This window comes from Euprymna scolopes, chromosome 15 (assembly GCF_053919585.1).
Source record: "Euprymna scolopes isolate OS-2025 chromosome 15, ASM5391958v1, whole genome shotgun sequence".
NCBI classification, from domain to species: domain Eukaryota; kingdom Metazoa; phylum Mollusca; class Cephalopoda; order Sepiida; family Sepiolidae; genus Euprymna; species Euprymna scolopes.
In genome coordinates, this window is record NC_136496.1 from 105037808 (window position 1) to 105056392 (window position 18585).

An 18585-nucleotide genomic window follows, 5' to 3' on the forward strand; every position below is an offset into this window, starting at 1 on the left:
TTCAATTAAGACCATTAATACTAGGAGGCATTAATTTATCTTAAATGTACAGCAAATTATACAGGGTGGGGCAATTATTTATTATTATTATTATTTATTTATTTATTTATTTATTTATGTATGTATGTATGTATGTATGTATGTATGTATTTATTTATTTATTTATTTATTATTATTATTATTATTATTATTATTATTATTGTTATTATTATTATTATTAATTATTATTGTTATTATTGTTATTATTGTTATTATTGTTATTATTATTATTATTTTTATTATTATTATTATTATTATTATTATTATTTTTATTATTTTTATTATTATTATTATTGTTATTATTGTTATAATTGTTATTATTATTATTGTTATTATTGTTATTATTATTATTATTATTGTTATTATTGTTATTATTATTGTTATTATTGTTATTATCATCATCATCATCATCATCATCACTATTATTACTATTATTACTATTTATTATTAATATTATTATTACTATTTATTATTACTATTTATTATTACTATTATTATTACTATTATTATTACTATTTATTACTACTATTTATTATTATTGTTGTTGTTGTTGTTGTTGTTGTTGTTATTGTTATTGTTATTGTTATTATTATTGTTATTGTTATTGTTATTGTTATTATTATTATTATTAATATTATTATTATTATTATTATTATTATTATTATTATTATTATTATTGGCGGCGCACAAGAAGCTTTCACACAGGTCATAAAAGATTTCCTCTTGAGAACAACCTGTGGTTTTCCTGGAAGCTGAGTGACAACAAGTGTCTCCAGATTTCCAGTACTCTCCACCTCTTTCGATAACATTTGCAAATGACTTTGGATTATCGTAACAGCCGCTTACCGTTGATTTCTCGCTAGCAGCGGTCATTGGTCTCCACTGGAATTTCAGTGACATTTTTCCAGGAGAGTTCTGGTCAGCGCTCTCTCCTCAGTCTTTCCATCCCCCTTGAGCCTTCTTGGCTATTTAGCATCATTCTTTGAGGGTGGTGATTGGATAATAGGGATGGGAATGGAGAACTTATAGATATGCAACTTCAATGTTCTTGGTTCCATGTAACGTTTCGTGTTTTGTCTCTGCAGTAGCTTGTCTGGCCCGCGCATGTGGCTCAAGTATTAGCCTCCGCATTCCAGGGTTTTTCTTGGTATTTCAAGTTTTTTCATTATTGTTATTCGTTGTATCTTTCCAGCTATTCCTCTCATTCCAATTTCTCCTATTATCTTCTAAAAGTGTTTCGGAATTGTTCCTAGTTCTCCTACTATTATAGGTCCTATATTGAGTTTCTTCATCTTCCATATCCCTTTCAGGTCTCTGGCTAGCTTTGTGTATTTGCTCCGTTTCTCCTTTTCTTCGATATTTATCCTTTCATCAGCTGGGACAGCAAAGTCTTAGATTTGGCAAGACTTTTCTTTCTTGTTAATTATTATGACCGTCTATGTACATCGGGTACTTAGATGGGTTTATTTGTTTGTATGGTCATGCCCCATAGGATTTTGTGATTCTCGTTTTTAATTATCGTTGCTGACTTATGCTTGTACCATCTGTTTGTACTTTCGAGATGCAGTTGTTTGCACAATTCTCAGTATACCGTCCTTCGCACTTGGACATGCCTGTTCTTGTATTCCTTCTGGGCTAGTTTGCTACATTCACTTATTTATGCTTTATAATTTCATCCCTTTGTCCACAGAGTCTGTATTTGCTGTTTTCTTATTTTGTCGATCTTTGCTTTTATGTGGTTAATTCTTATCGAGTTATCTTCTGATGCAGTTAATAGAAATTCAGTTTCTCTGTTTACATGTCCTTTTCTCATCCATGTCCAAGTGTTTTCATTAATCTCATCTTTTGTTATTCTTATGAATCTTCCGTGTAATTGCTTCTCTTCACATTTTTCTTTTTTTGTTTTATCCTTTATCTCTCTGTTTTCTGTTTTATTGATTTTTTTCCTGTCTCTCGCTGCCATGATTTTTTTTTCTTTCAGTATTGTGCATTATGTATTTGTCTTGTTATTTTTATGTGTCATTCACACAGTCTTCTATACAGACCAGTTCCCTCCTGCCGCCTTTCCTTTTCACGTAGAGTCGGTCAACATCGTCCTTCGCGTGTAGTGAGTTGTGCATGGTCATGAGTTTCATGGTCTTCTGATCGAGCTGTCTCAGTTCTTTAGTTCATCCTATGAACGGAGTATCTTACTAGTGATTCTTCCCATGTATTTATACCTTTTATTAGGTTTCAGCGATATAATTTAGTTTCCAGAGATTTTCTTGTTCTCCTGAGGTATTCTTTCCTGATTCTTTCTTTCATTTCTTTTGTTTCGATGGCGTCTGCTTCCAGAACTCCCAGGTATTTATAGGCGTCTTGTTCATCTAGTGCCCTCATCTCCGTTTGGTTGGGTAGTTGCATGCCTTCTGTCGTCTCTAGTATTCTCTTTCTTATAACTAGTAGTGCGTACCTTTCCATACCAAACTCCATTTGGATATCCTGGCTGAAGATCCTGGTGGTATTTATTAATGTCTCTAGTTCATTTTTGGTCATTGCGAAAAAAATTCAGATCGTCTATGTACATCATGTGGTTCATTTTTTCCCTCGTGTTTAAGAACTTGTATATGGCTTGGCACTTTCTCAGTATATTGTTCAGAGGCATCATGGCTATGAGGAACAGTAATGGCGATAGTGAATCTGAAGATCACTTGATAAAGCTTAGTCAGGTGTGCGGTTGGACAGCATCGTGATGATTGGGTTGTGTTTAATTATTTAAAAAGGCGGTTAACCAAGAACGTGTTTCCATTAGACTTGAAAAAAAGGCCATCTTAAAGAAGGTTGGAAAACTGACCCGCGATATAATATTTCACAGACGGTTAATTCTTAGACAGAAACTTTGCTCTTAGAATTTTCGCTTAGTTTGGGGCACAGATCGAGAATAAACAAAATTGTTGTCAGTTGTGTCTGCTACAAATGTTTTAAAGAAAGATAAAAGCTCAGTTGAGCTTCTACCATGAAAAAAGGGATAGAGTACAAATGAACTCGTTACGTCTCTTTTGTGAGAAAGAAAAAGTAGCATGCAAACGAGTGATACACCCACTTAATTTTGAAGCCGATTTTGTATCCTGACAAGGCGGCAAAATGTAGGTTCTCCTCATAAGGTTTGATAACAATACTTCATTTTATGTAAGTAGAGGATTGAGTCTGGAGTAAGATATATTTTGAAACATTAGAATGATTCAACTATTTTACCAGCGATATTGGCAACGGATCTGATGTAAGTCTTTCATTTTAGGTCTGGAGGGAAGACTGCTAAAACAGGAGGCTTCCTCAACACGAAGGCTGTTGATGTTAGTTGGCGCCAAATAGAGGTCCGGATCTATATTATATTATATGAATTGTCAATTTATAGCAACAAATGATAAAGTCAAAATATTTTCTAAAGTTCAAGTCAAAAAAATCTGAATCATCATCTACATTCATTTACCAAAATAGTTGTTTTTAAAAGATTCAAAACTTTACATGATATAAATGCCATGGAAAATTATATGCATGTAAATATACTTATCAGCTTTTATAAACGAACTTTAAATATATATTGATTGTATTTTTATATAAACTATAATCCAGGAACGCGCATTTTTTTTTTACTAGCAGACAATAGCATGGCTTGGCTTTGTCAAAGATCGAACCCACCAATATATTATTTTTACTCTGGTCTATTACTGCGAGCTTACGAAGCTTTACCTGAATAATGTATAGTTTTAATTTAAATAATTTATTTCCGCCTATCTAATTTATAAAACTCACAATGCCTGTCTGTCTGCCTATCTGTCTCCATATTTTCAAACTCTATTTCTTCCAAAAGTAAAAGTTGCACTGCGCCGTTAGGGGCCTCAAACGATTCGATTTTCATTTACGGGTCTTTAACCGGTTAAAATAGTTTTTTAAGGGTTTAAAAAGGGGTCAAAATTTAAAAAAATATTTATACAGTTTTTACATTCATTTTTCATTTATTGTAAATCAGTTCCTATGCGTGTCACGTTGGTACACTTTTAACGTCACCAGCTCTGAATGCTACAGTTTTTCTTTCGGTTCCGATTCTAGTTGATGGCACCCAAATACTTTTGAAATCACGAATATTTAATAAAATATTTATTTGCTCCTCCAACGACCAAATTAGGCACAAGGCCGATTTTTTATGTGGAGAATGAAGGTGAAATGGGGACCAACTCCCCGGGGAGTAGGGGAGCTGGATAGTAACAATTGTTATTAAGGGTTGCCCCGACATTGACCAATAACTTATATGTGGGGTGTCCCCCACATATGGTCTTTGCTTGCAGTATCTACCGGAACAGATACTATACTTTGAAGTATTTATTTGCTCCCCCACCGAGCAAATAAGGCACAAGGCCGATTTTTAATGTGAGGAGTGAAGGGGAAATGGGGACCAACTCCCCGGGGAGTAGGGGAGCTGGATAGTGACAATTGGTATGAAGGGTTGCCCCTACATTGACCAAGGTCTTATATGTGGGGTTTCCCCCACATATGGTCTTTGCTTGCAGTATCTGCCGGAACAGATATTACACTTTGATCCCGACCCGGCGACCAAGAATACCGTAATCACAATATAATTGGATTTATTTGCTTCCCCACTGAGCAAATTAGGCACAAGGCCGTTTTTTAATGTAGAAAGAGAGGGCGGGAAAAAGTGGACCAGCTTCCGATGGGTGGTAAATGGGAGCTGGATAGTGACAATTGGTATGAAGGGTTGCCCCTACATTGACCAAGGTCTGATATGTGGGGTTACCCCCACATATGGCCTTTGCTTGCAGTATCTGTTCCGGCAGATACTACACTTTGAGGTATTTATTTGCTCCCCATCTGAGCACATTAGACACAAGGCCGTTTTTTAATGTGGAGAGAGAGGGAGGGGAGGGAAAGGGGGACCAGCTACCGAGAGGTGGGAAATGGGAGCTGGATAGTAACTGTTGGTATGAAGGGTTGCCCCTACATTGACCAAGGTCTGATCTGTGGTGTTACCCCCACATATGGTCTTTGCTTGCAGTATCTGCCGGAACAGATGGTATTTATTTGCTCCCCTACCGAGCAAATTAGGCACAAGGCCGATTTTTAATGTGAGGAGTGTGGGGGAAATGGGGACCAACTCCCCGGGGAGTAGGGGAGCTGAATAGTGACAATTGGTATGAAGGGTTGCCCCGACATTCACCAAGGTCTTATCTGTGGGGTCACCCCCACATAGGGTCTTTGCTTGCAGTATCTGCTCCGGCAGATACTACACTTTGATCCCGACCCGACGACCAAGAATACTGTAACCACACTATAATGGTATTTATTTGCTCCCCCACCGAGCAAATTAGGCACAAGGCCGATTTTTAATGTGAGGAGTGAAGGGGAAATTGGGACCAACTCCCCGGGGAGTAGGGGAGCTGGATAGTGACAATTGTTATGAAGGGTTGCCCCTACATTGACCAATAACTTATATGTGGGGTGTCCCCCACATATGGTCTTTGCTTGCAGTATCTGCCGGAACAGATGCTACACTTTGATCCCGACCCGACGCCCAAGAATACTGTAACCACACGATAATGATATATACTTAATCTGGAGAAATTAAATATCATATTCAAGCACATTTTACGACCGAGCCAGGCCGGGCAAAGCCAGACGTAACCCCTCCCCCGTTAGCCATAAAATTTAAATCGTTTAGTTAACACATCAGTGTCACTTATTGACCAACACGTTATCGATCGGGCAGAATGTATATCAGCTTACATCAGCGTTTTCCTGTCATAAACTGATCACATTTATTATTCCATTTTAAATTCCTGGAAACAATGTATATGTTGAATTATTAAAAGTCCTCCCTATGTATGCAAAAAGTTTTGCTTCGCGAGCTTAATGTGATTTACGTGTTTCTCATCAAACTTGTCACTGATCTTCATACTACTACGCTATTTCGTGATTCATTTGCAATATATGAACTGTACGTCCACGGATTTAATCTGATGAATGTAGACGAATACCAGCTCATGAAATTAATGTATATAATATATGTATAGTGTACTGTAAAAATAACACACCCACACATATATATTGTCATCCATATACAGTACTGTTTCGTTGTATCACAACTCATCAATGCGGCTTGACAAACACCCTCCACAGGCGTGGATTGAACCTACAACCGTCATATTGACAGTCGGCAACTCTCACCATTCGGCTACGAATCAGTGCCGTAAATATTTCTCCTAGAGTGCGTATTAAATCCACACCCTCCCGTCGCAAAGTGCTCAAACCATCAGCTTGTTTACAAACAAATTAATAGTGGGCTTCGCTTAATCGCTTTAAATACGCGTCGGGTGAAAATGTATTTACAAAGTGCTCGACCCAAAGAGGGGGCTTTAATTGTCATCCCCATACAGTACTGTTTCGTTGTATCAATGTGGTCCTGGATATGACCTTAAACTATACCCGATGGTGAGGCCCCAGCTTGTGGGCTTTTGGGAGTTTTGAGCTACCCTTTAATTGCCATTGCTGACGGGACCACTCTGATCCGATGTGGTAGTACCTGTTTAGGGTCCCAACTATGGGTTAAATAGAAACCGACCTAAATATATATATATATATATATATATATATATATATATATATATATATATATATACTGTATAAAAAATTTGTTCTTCAAAATTACTGGATTCGAAATTAAATAACTCAAAAAGGGTTGATATGCCGTAAAACAAAAAAACAACCAACCAACCATATGCAATAAATAAAGGATGAAGAATAAACTTGCATAAATCTTTTTTTATAATCCGATAAATAAACAGTAAAGAATGTAAAAGAACCTCTTTGTCATGACATTTCGAAGCTGAAGTAAATGCTCTTTAGCCCGTCTTCCTTTCTATATCTGTATAACACTGGCTCATCTCCTCTGTCTGTGGGGCATTAGAATACGCCGACTGCCCCCCCCCTGTAGAGGGTAAAAGTCACTCAATGGCGGTCCTGGATATGACCTTAAACTATATCCAGTGGTGAGGCCCCAACTTGTGGGCTTTGGGGAGTGTGGAGCCACCCTTTAATTACCATTGCTCCCAGCGCCACTCTGACCCGGAGTGGTAGTACCTGTTAGGGTCCCAACTATGAGTTAAATAGAAACCGACGTGAAAACAACAAATATATTCTATTAAAAAAATCGTTCTTCAAGATCTTTGGATTCGGCATTAAATAACCCAAAAAGGGTTGATATGCCGTAAAACAAAAACAACCAACCAACCAACCTCTTCAGATGAGAAGCGTGTAGCTTCAAAATCCCATGACCTAAAGAAATTTCTTTTATCCTCTTCAACTTTATTATTTTTCTGATTATATAATAAAGTCTAAGGCAACTTTTATTTCTCATCTTATTATATGAATTACTCCTCTTAGCTGTTTAGAGTTTTTACTATCTTCATAGTTTTGCTTTAATGATTCTAGCTTTACCAGATCTACTTATCATAGGTAGGTACATATATATATATATATATGTGTGTGTGTGTGTGTGTGTGTGTGTGTGTGTGTGTGTGTGTGTTATTGGTTTTTGTTTTTGAATGAATTCAATTATTTACGAAAGTGCATTTTACCTAAATGCGAGTTCAGAATAATTTTCCCTTTAACCAACTTGGTACCCCCACATAGGGAGCAGTATATATATTATTTTTATAATATAATTTTTAAAATATCATATAATATAATTAAAATATAAATAAATAATCTATATAATATAAATAAAATATAATATAATTATCCACTTATATTTTAAAAATTATATTTTTAAAATAATATATATATATATTGCATATTATATGTAGAAAGAGCTAGATAGATAGTCATATAAATAGATAAGTAGGTATATATATATATATATATATATATATATATATTTATATATATATATATATGACAAAATAAAATAATCAAAAAATGATATAATTTATTATTCATCAGATGTTCAACATCAAAGAAATATAATGAAAGATTTTTCTCATTCCATGGAGTTTCAAAAATATAAAATGGATTCAAGAGCAAAAGAGAATTGAAATATTCCTTCCGAATTGCTAATTGGCACAAATAAATACAAAATGTAAGTCTTTTTATTTTTTTTCATTCATTTTACTTTGTCTTATATTAATTCTAAATTTATTATATCGAACATGTTTATATGAGAATAGGATCTATTATAAATACCTATATTTTTATTATTCTCATAATGTATATATATATATATATATATATATGTATGTGTGTGTGTGTGTGTGTGTGTCTAGAGAGAGAGTGAGAGAGAGGGGGGGTTTATATGTTCAAATTTAAATTAAGAAAAGTCAATTTAAGAAAAAAAAATTCAATTTAATGTTTGAACCAAAGAATAAAATGTTTTAATTCATGTCCTTAATCCATAGATTTTCTATGTAAGTACATCTTCTCAGAGGAAAAATTCTAGCAAAATGCTAATATTGGTTGGCAATTATTTTTCTAAATAACACATGCAGAGAAAATATTAAAGATGAATTCCTTTAAGGGACATAAAGATTATTATCATTATGAGGACACATTTATTTGATGATTAGTCTGCAGCTCTTTTCTAAAAGCATCTCCTGCTCATTGGCACTGGTTCAATAACACTGAATAGAGACATTCAATTGCAGAAATAATGTGCGGACAGACGGTAAATTCAATTGGTGATCTGATGACTAAAGTTTTCCCAGATATTGCTTAAAATTTCCGCAATGTTGGATAGCTTCGTTAAAGAGCAATCTTGGCCTATAAAAATGATGCTGTTGCTATGATAAATTATAATTCTTTACAAGAGTTATCAATCCATTAATTGTATTGTTGATGAATATTAGGGAGTAGAATTTCCTATAGAATTCAATACAATAGCCTTGTATTATTAAGAAATCATAACTCACCTAACCTGTGTAATAACGCACAGTTTGCAATAAAATCTTTGAAAATTCATGTATTAGAAGTCATTATAATAACTGGAATTTTTAAATGTGAACTGTGTTAATTCCTCGGATTTCCGTTATTCCTTCTGACATGCCATTTCAGTTCAAGTGTTTACAATTTCCAATAAAAATGATTTTTGTTAGACTTAATCTTCAGGCACCTTGCTTTTTCTCATTGTTAGTTGTATGTCGGTTACACATACATTGAAAGTTCTGAAAAACTCTACATTTAAATAGTAGCACTCAAAATTTGGTTTATATAAATATTCTTCAAACTTAATGCTACAGGTACAGTGTTACGATATCAACTCCCCTCGCCAAACTTTCACGAGAAACACTCGTCTAGCTGTAAACACTATCAATAATTCCCCCCACTCTTTATCTGTGCCTAAACCTAAACCTAGATTCCATGAACAAAGCTTTTTTCTTAGAACTGCACGCCTGCGGAATTGTCTTCCGTTTTCCTGCTTTCCGGCTGACTACAATATGGTTGTCTTTAAGTCTAACGTAAATAAGTTCTTCATGAGCCGTTCCATATAAGTTATCAACTTTACCAAATTTTCATTACTAATGATTACTATAATGTCCAATTTCTACTGCACACTCTTTAACCCTTATCCTTGAGTGGCCTCTTGGCCTTGATAATGTGGTGATGCCCATGTAAAAAAAAAACAACAAAAAACTAAATTTTAATTATTTTATTAACAGAATAAACTACTAATGTCATCTTTCTATATTATGTACATTAATTAGTTAAAATGAAAGTAGATTAACAGTACCTGATATGTAGGATGATATAAAATAATTCTTCCATCATTATTTGAAAGAAAGAATCAAATATAAACGATAAAACTAGAAAAGGGGATTAGGTCTACTGGCGTGACTCTACAAAATAAAACGCACCTACTGCTCTTAACTCATGGTGGATGAGGAAAAGAAGAGATTATGAATTAATATATCGTTTAATCAATAAGACAATTATATATGAGGACAGTATATTAAATATATCAAATACAACTGCCAACGCCGGGTACTTCAGCTAGTAATAAATACATAAATAAACAAATAACTAATATTTACGTCCAAAAAAATATCGGCGATCTTCTAAGGACAAAACGAATCCTAGATCTCCAAGATTGGAGACGCTGCTACTGCTGCTGCAGCTAATAATAATAATACTAATACTAATACTACTACTACTACTACTAATAATAATAATAATAACCACAATAATAACAATAACAATAATAATAACAACCATATTATCGTCAATAAATATATAAAATATATAATTTAAAATTAACTATGTTTTTAACTTTTTTTCAAAGTGTTTTTTAACATGCTTTATTAACTACTTGGTCTTATATATATATATATATATATATATATATATATATATATATATATATATATATATATATATATATGTGGGGTGTGTATATATATACTAGACTAGACTATCCGTGACTCGTTGGGTCAATATATGTTATGTCTAGCTATAGAACAATGAGTATACAAAATTACTATATAAAAGTGCAAGTGAGTATACAGAATCATTGTATACACGTGCAAAAATTGAATGCATGCATGCGTGTAAACAAACGTGGCGACAACTGAAAACATTATGCAATTTCGCCCGCGCCCCAAAAATTGAATGCATGCATCCACGAAAACAAACATAGGGACCAGTGCAAACAATACAGGATATATTGGATAATAAAGGTCTTAAAATCATCGTCCTTGCATTACATGAAAAATTGTTTCTATAAGAGGGGTGTAATCCGTTGAAATTTTTTTTTTTTTTTAAAGACGAAAAGAAAAATACCGTTGCTCTTTGTGTAAACAAATTGAGCTTAGGTATTTGGACAATGTCAAATGATTGTTAATTCACTGCCCGCATAGAAGCAACCGTATAACAAAACGGTCAGAAGCTCCGACTGTCCATATATAAATACAGAGAGAGTGTTGGTACGAAAGAATGTGGAAATGATCGATATAAAGTGTAATATATAGATTTATTGAAGGATAAATTAGTAAATAGAAATATAGAAAGAGAGAAAATATAACAGATAATTAGAAAAAAATGAATTGACGACGGATAGAAAGAATATGCAATAAATATAAAGAACGCATTTCAGATTGAATGTTGTGTAATAGAATTTCAGGAATCGATAGATCTGACCAGATGATAATTGCAACGTCTTGTCAGACGAGTGCCACTCCCTCAGATATTTAAAATTCATGAGCCCAAATGCCTGAGGGAGTATCTATACAAAGATGATGTTACAGAGTCTTAGCTTTGCACGACAGCTTAATCTCTCTCTCGGTTCAAAATGTTGAGATCCAGCAACAAGCAAGATCAAGATAGCCAGCAACAAATTAAACTGCAGACCAGCTTAATGCGGGTACTGGTCTTCCGCTTTATGTTTTTTTTTTAAATCAGAGATTTGCTTCTCCTAGAAAGGTTGCCTTAACCACGGCTTACGGGAGCCCTCTCCACCCCAACACACATATACACACACACAAATATACACAGTGCTAGTTGGCCGTTGACCCAGAAAAGAGTTCATTCGCCCTTTGGAAGGTCTTGTTTTTAATCCTTCAGGGAGACTAGCCGCCCTCCTCACCAAACAAGTCTGGTGGGGGAACCTTTTTAGTCGCCGGTGACCCGACCATGAGGCAGGTAGTACTGGGTTACATGGTACCAGTAGCATATGACATGATCTGACCAGATACATAGATAGGAACATAGTGAAATAGCTAAATAAATCGGTATGGTGAATAAGAAATGTTAAAAACAATATTTTATCTACCGATTTACTCAACTGCAATGCAATCTATACACGTCGGCGGCTTTGGGGGAAGGTCAACGTGTCAGCAGTTCGCGTGTATGAATAATGTAATATCGAAAGTGTCCTCGATAAAAGTGCCATTCTATGTACCGAGCACTTAACACCGACAAACGTATATTTAAACGAGAAAAAGTGATATTTCACGTGCATCTCATATGCGAAATTAAATCTTGGCGAAAAGTACTTGCAACATTTCTCAGATTAAATATTCGACCTCGACATTGTCTTATCGACTAGACGAGACATAGAATAGTATAGTAACCTTTAGGTGCATTTTCGACTGCCATTCGTTTCAAACCTATAATGAATGTGAGCACATTCTTCTGATGTTTTTTTCTATAAAATTGTTCTTCTGCAGAATCTCTAATACTAACGATTACTACGATACTATCCCATTGATTACTGTACACGCAATAACACTTATCCCCGAGTGGCTTCCTGGCCTTGATAAGTTGTGACCACCGTGTTAAAAAACAATGGCTTGAAGACTTTTACGAAGATTATTGCAACAAATCATCATTAATTAATTAATTAATTAATTAATTAATCTCTCCTATGTCGTTTTTGCACGAAACTGGAGATCCTAACCCGGACTCTTAAACCTGAACAAGAGAAGAAAATGTTTTAATCACGCACAAAAATATATTGGGCAAAGAAAACCTCCACATCATGATGATAAAAATAGCGTTATTTCTAATTCATGTTTAATGATTGAAACAAAGAGCAGGTCCTTCCTTGGAAATAATTATATCAAATCGTGTCAGAATATTGGTTTCTTTCCGTCTAAATTATATCTAATCGTGTCAATACTTGACTATATCGTTGGACATCAACGTTAAATTTCATCAAATCTTTGTAAGTACAAATTGTCCAAGTCGGTCCAGTACTGCAGACACCGATGAGTTGTTATATTGGGGATTTTCAATAATAAGCAGCTACTCTTGGTGTGGTTAAATAGTCTAGTAACAATTTCTGGGGTTAAACTTGACACACTATTGTCAAAACTCGCTACTACAAAACTCAAATCTGCTCCCAAAACTCACAACTCCAAAACTCGCAACTTCACAATTCAAACTCAAATACTAGCAACGAAAAAATTCGTAACTCTTCTGTTAAACCTCGCAACTTCAAAACTATTAACTCCACAACTCAAACTCAAAACTAGTAACTCAAAAACTAGCAACTCGAAAACTCTTAATTCCGCTGAATTCAAAACTTGTTACCCAAAACTCGGACCCTGATATTAAACTTACTACTTAAGTATCCAACTCCAAATTTCCCGAGTCTCTTTCGTGTTTATTATTAAAGAGTCAATTCCTTATGGTATCGTGGCTCAATGGTTAGAAAAAATCAATGCGACTAAATGGGATTTACCAAATATTAGGAAGACTAGAATCAAAATAATGAAAAGTTATAGGTTTAATAACGCTATTTTTTCGGGGTTTGCGTTGGCATGGATTTAGGATATATTCTAATAGAGAAGGCTAGAGAGCAGTACGTTTTGGTTTTGATTCTGATGGTACACAACTCATTTTCATTTTACTTTTGAAACCACTACTGTATATTAGGCACAATATTATATACGATAAAGAATGGACTCTATGATAATAAACACGAAAAAGGCACAAATTAAAATATAATATTTAAGCGTATTTAATTATTAGGCAACGCCGGGCGCCCTGCTAGTGCTTTGATATGCGGCAAAAAGAAAGTCCGCACTTGTTATTTTTTCCAAAACTACAAATTTAAGCTAACTTTAATGTAACTGTTTAAACAAATTATACTTCATTTGATTGGCCTTTTATTCTTCTATAATTGTATCTCTTCATATTTGACTTTTAAGTGAAATATTTTAGTGTTCACGTCAATTAAAAAAATAACGTCAAATTGATGAGGCAAAGAGGAAGTGCACAATAGAAAATTGTTATTTAAATGTTATTTTAGGACATTAATGCAACAGAAATACAACAGGACCACAATCAAATAGTTAATATTTAGTAGCATAGCCCTTCTGCAATTTGACAGCCTGCAATCTTTTGGGAATTCCTTGAATTAGACTGCAGCAATAGTCCGGGGAAAGGGCATCCCACTTTCCTAAAATTTTTGTCCAAAGTTCTTCCAAATTTGAAATTTTATTATTGCGTAGCTGTGGCTTGATGTAATGTCACGTTTTCGATATGATTGAGGTCTGGAGATTGTGCAAGCCAATCCAAACATGGAATATCATGCTCTTCCAGTAACCTTTTGACATTGCCAGCTGTGTAAATGGGAAGATCATCCGGCATGAAGAAGGGATTATCATCCTAATTCTGACTAAAGTAGGGTAGACAATGACCAGTCAACATATTAATATACTTTGTCGAATTAATTCGACCTTTCAAGCAAACTATAGGCCCCGGACCATAAGTACTAATAATGCCCCACACCAACACCTTGCACCTAAGATTTAATTCTTCGTCCTTCCTCCGACGGACGAACTGCCTACCATCACTGCCTTACCTATTGAACTTGCTTTCGTCGCTAAAAAGCACTTTTGACCAATATGAAGAGTCATGATCTTCATTGCATCTGATGAACTCCAGACGGCGCTTTCTGTTCTTTGCAGAAATCATTGGCTTGCGTCTTGCAACATATTCTCACAAATTAAATTCCTTTAATCTGTTCCTGGCAGTAGAAAGAGAGCAATTTTTAAGCAAATTGCACTGTTGTTGGATTTGGGAACCCGCTCAAATCTGTTTCTTAGGCTGCGGATCTTGATAGCATTGTCTTCTCTGTTAGAAGTAACTCTAGTACGACCAGATTAAGGGGCATCACGAACACTGTCGGTGTTTTGGTGTTTTTGCACAGTTTTGCGGACAGTTTTCTCATCACATTTCAATCTGTGGCCGATTTCTCGATTGGATAAACCAGAAAAGTTGGAGATTAATGAGCTCCTGACGATCACGAAGAGAAAGTCGTAGCATATGGACTAAATGTTACATTGTATAACCTGGAACAACAACAATTACGATTAGAGATGCTTTGTTGCCTGTTATTGGATATTTTAAACTGGTTTAGGAGCGATAATTTAAGGTGGTGTTAAGCGAATTTGTTGCTGCGGACTTTCTTTTTTCCTCCTCAATTTGAAGTATTTTTTTAAACTGACGTGAACACTAGAATATTTTGAATAAAAGTCAAATACAAAGATGTAAAATTATAGAGGAATAACAAGCGAATCAAATGAGGTATAGGTTGTTTAAACATTTACATTAAATTTAGCTTAAATTTGCAGTTATTGAAAAAATTAAAAGTGCCGGCACTGTACGTATATTAATCGATTACTTGGGGTGAGGCGGTCAGGTTGTTAACGACTATCTGCACATTAAAAGTTCGTTCCATAAAATCACTTTCTACTTAGGATGTTGGCAATCTTCACTTGGTTCTCCTATTAGAAGCACGTGTCTTTCTAGACATTGTTCTGACTAGAAAAATATCGAGGAACCCAATCCTACCAATAGACTCTTCGGTTCCATACGATGTGGTGATGATGACCAATACTGCCATTAGTTGTACTAATTTGTTTAGATCCAAGATGTCGATGATGATTTAGTACCTGCTTTGTAGTCGATTAGGAAAAAGTTGAATATTGGTTGAAGTAATTCTATTTTTTGTTTTATCCGAAGTTCCTATTTTGGGGAAATGACATATCCTCTACATAAGAATAAACCTTTACTTTAACCGTCTCTTCATGGGGAGGAAATCAACAAGGGTTTTACCACAATAATTAAAACAAATAGGCCTATTTTATCGAGTTTATACTATTTAAGAACACTTCATTGGTTTCTTTTTTTCCTTTTCATCTAAGTAAATAGTACTGTAGTTTTGAGCTTTGGCCGTCATCTTGTTAATTGCACGAACAAAAAGAAAACAAGCGTCAAAATTAATTAAGCTTCATTTGAACTACATGCCGAGATATGTGGAACTTATAATGAACTACTCCAAGGCCGCTGGAAAAATGGTGGGATCCTTTTATCGATCCAGTAGATATTTTACTCTCTGGTGCAATTCTCTATCTATATAAGAGCCAGGTACGTCCAAGGATGGAGGACTGTTGCCACATCTGGACAGGAGCTGCTAGAAAGGACTTGTTCTGCCTTGATATAGTTCAAAATAGACTTCGTAGCCTCGTAGGAGATGTCATTTTCTCTTCCCTACAACCTCTACTCACAGAAGAGACGTTGCCAGTTTGTCTCTGCTTTATCGTAATTTTCATGGCAAATGCTCGACTGAGCTTCAATCTATGGTCCCCCTCGTCAAACTTTTACAAGAAACACTCGTCTAGCTGAAAACTATCAATAATTCCCCCCACTCTTTATCTGTGCCTAAACCTAAACGTAGATTCCATGAACAAAGCTTCTTTCTTAGAACTGCACGCGTGTGGAATTGTCTTCCGTTTTCCTGCTTTCCAGCTGACTACAATATGGTTGTGTTCAAGTCCAACGTAAACAAGTTCTTGATTAGCCGTTCCATATAAGTTAACAAATTTACCGAATTCCATTACTAATGATTACTATATTGTCCAATTGACTATTGTACACTCTTACACCCTTATCCTTTAGTGGTCTCTGGGCCTTGATAAGTGGTTATGCCTATGTAAAAAGAAAAAAAAACACTAATCATCGGAATAAGAACACACAATGGCATCTTATTAGTCGGTAATGATGAGAAAAACTGGCAACGACACGGTGTGTCGTTACAAGGCAAATTATTTTAAATACTAAAATGTCGCAACACAAGTGAAATTATATTGCTAGAAAGCTTCTTGTTTTATCTTTCCCTGCTTTTTTCCCTTTTTGTCTGTATTCTTTTATCTTGCGTTGAAATTTATACGGATTGATTTGATATCGGTAAATTAGAACCCGAAGCGCATTGTCTGGTCGATGAACGATAGGAGTGTAAATTAAACAAAGTTACTGCTTCGTTTAGCATGTGTTTCGAATGAGACGAATCCATCAATAGAAAAGACAGGTATGCATATGCATGTGTTGATATATGCGCAGTTTTATTCAAAAGGTCAAAGGTTTTTACACTTTTTTGATATACATACAGTAATATGTGATTTCAAACCCACTATAAAGTCTTGTCATTTTCGTACGTTGTTGTTTTAAGACAATTTTCTACAGCCGTTTTTATTTGTGTTTTTCTTTTGTGTTGTTTTGTTTTTGTTTCTCCTCCCCCCCCCCCCATAAGCGTTATACAATCAGACAAATTTTGATTTTGGAATATTTAAATTTTACAAAAATAAATTAATTTTTACGAAAGCAGAGAAAACATGTCTTACATATCTGCTATTAAAAAAAACATAACGACACTGTTGAATAAGAATAACGACCACGTTACAATTATAGGAGAATTGAGAATAATAAATAAAATCAACAAAATCGATGGCTTTCAAGAATGGTGTAGAACTAGAGTTTATAAACTTATAAACACTGGATTTAATGAAAGCCGTGTTGTAGTCTTCAGTGAAGTACTTACGCGTAACTCTGTTTCAGAGATGGAAACTTATTTGAAAGAAATGTAACGTACAGACACAAACAAATAGACAAACAAAAACAGAAATTGGACTCTGATTTTATTTTCTCTTTTAGTAAAAGGTATTTATTACCATTAATTTCCAAACAGTGCCTGCTTCTTATTTTTTGTTACTGTTCATTTCTTCTGCTACGAGAATAGCAAAACCCTGCCATTTAGACACCAGCTTAAAAGGCTATCACCGCTACCGCCGGGCTAAACGTCTATCTCGGTTTTTCTTTCTACTGACCGCAAGCTGCCCATTTCTCGACTTCGACTTTACACGTCCATCTTTCCGGCACGCACTGAGCTTCTCTCCGACCACGTGCCGTCCTTTTTTTATTTTTCCTATGACGCAAGCTCGCACAAAGCTGTTAATTTGCATACGTGCTTTAACGTCTGCTGCTGATGATTTTCACAGGCGTTCATACGCGCTCTGTTTGTTATATAGTTATTATTATTAGTATTATTATTATTATTATTATTAGACGATACCACTTGTGCGCGTATGTTACGTGAGTTCTTATTAGTAATGATATGAGTCTTAGTGAGAGTTCTTGTCTTATTACATATGATGTTGCATCTTAGAGAGAGAGATGTTGTTGTAATGACATTTTATAACACAGACATAAATTAACAATACAATTTACCTTTTTGTAGAAATCACAAACACAAAGATGAGCTTTATCACAAACACATGATGAATTTATTTTCTGACGACCGGTCGACTTCCTCATTAAGAACTCAAAGTTTCACATTTTAGTTGCTGAAGTAACGTCTCGCTTCAGACGTCCGCCTGTCTCTGAGTTTTCTCACTGACTGTCTCCCCTGACTGTCTCTGACTCTCTCCGACCAACTAACTCCCACCTACTATATTGAGAAATCCATGCATCCCGGCCACGTGAGCAAAATTCACGTGTTTCAACATGCGCGACTTTGCACGTTTTCGACATTGATTCCCCAATAACCTATTTTTCTTGTGTTGTTACCACAAAGGAATTTAACCTACATATCTAATTTATTTAACCATATTTTATTATCCACATTCTTTTAACAATTGAATAGTTTATTTATTATTTATTTCATCCGAATTAACAATTTACTGGACATTCCATTTAAACCTATTGTTCTTTAAAACTTATGTCCAG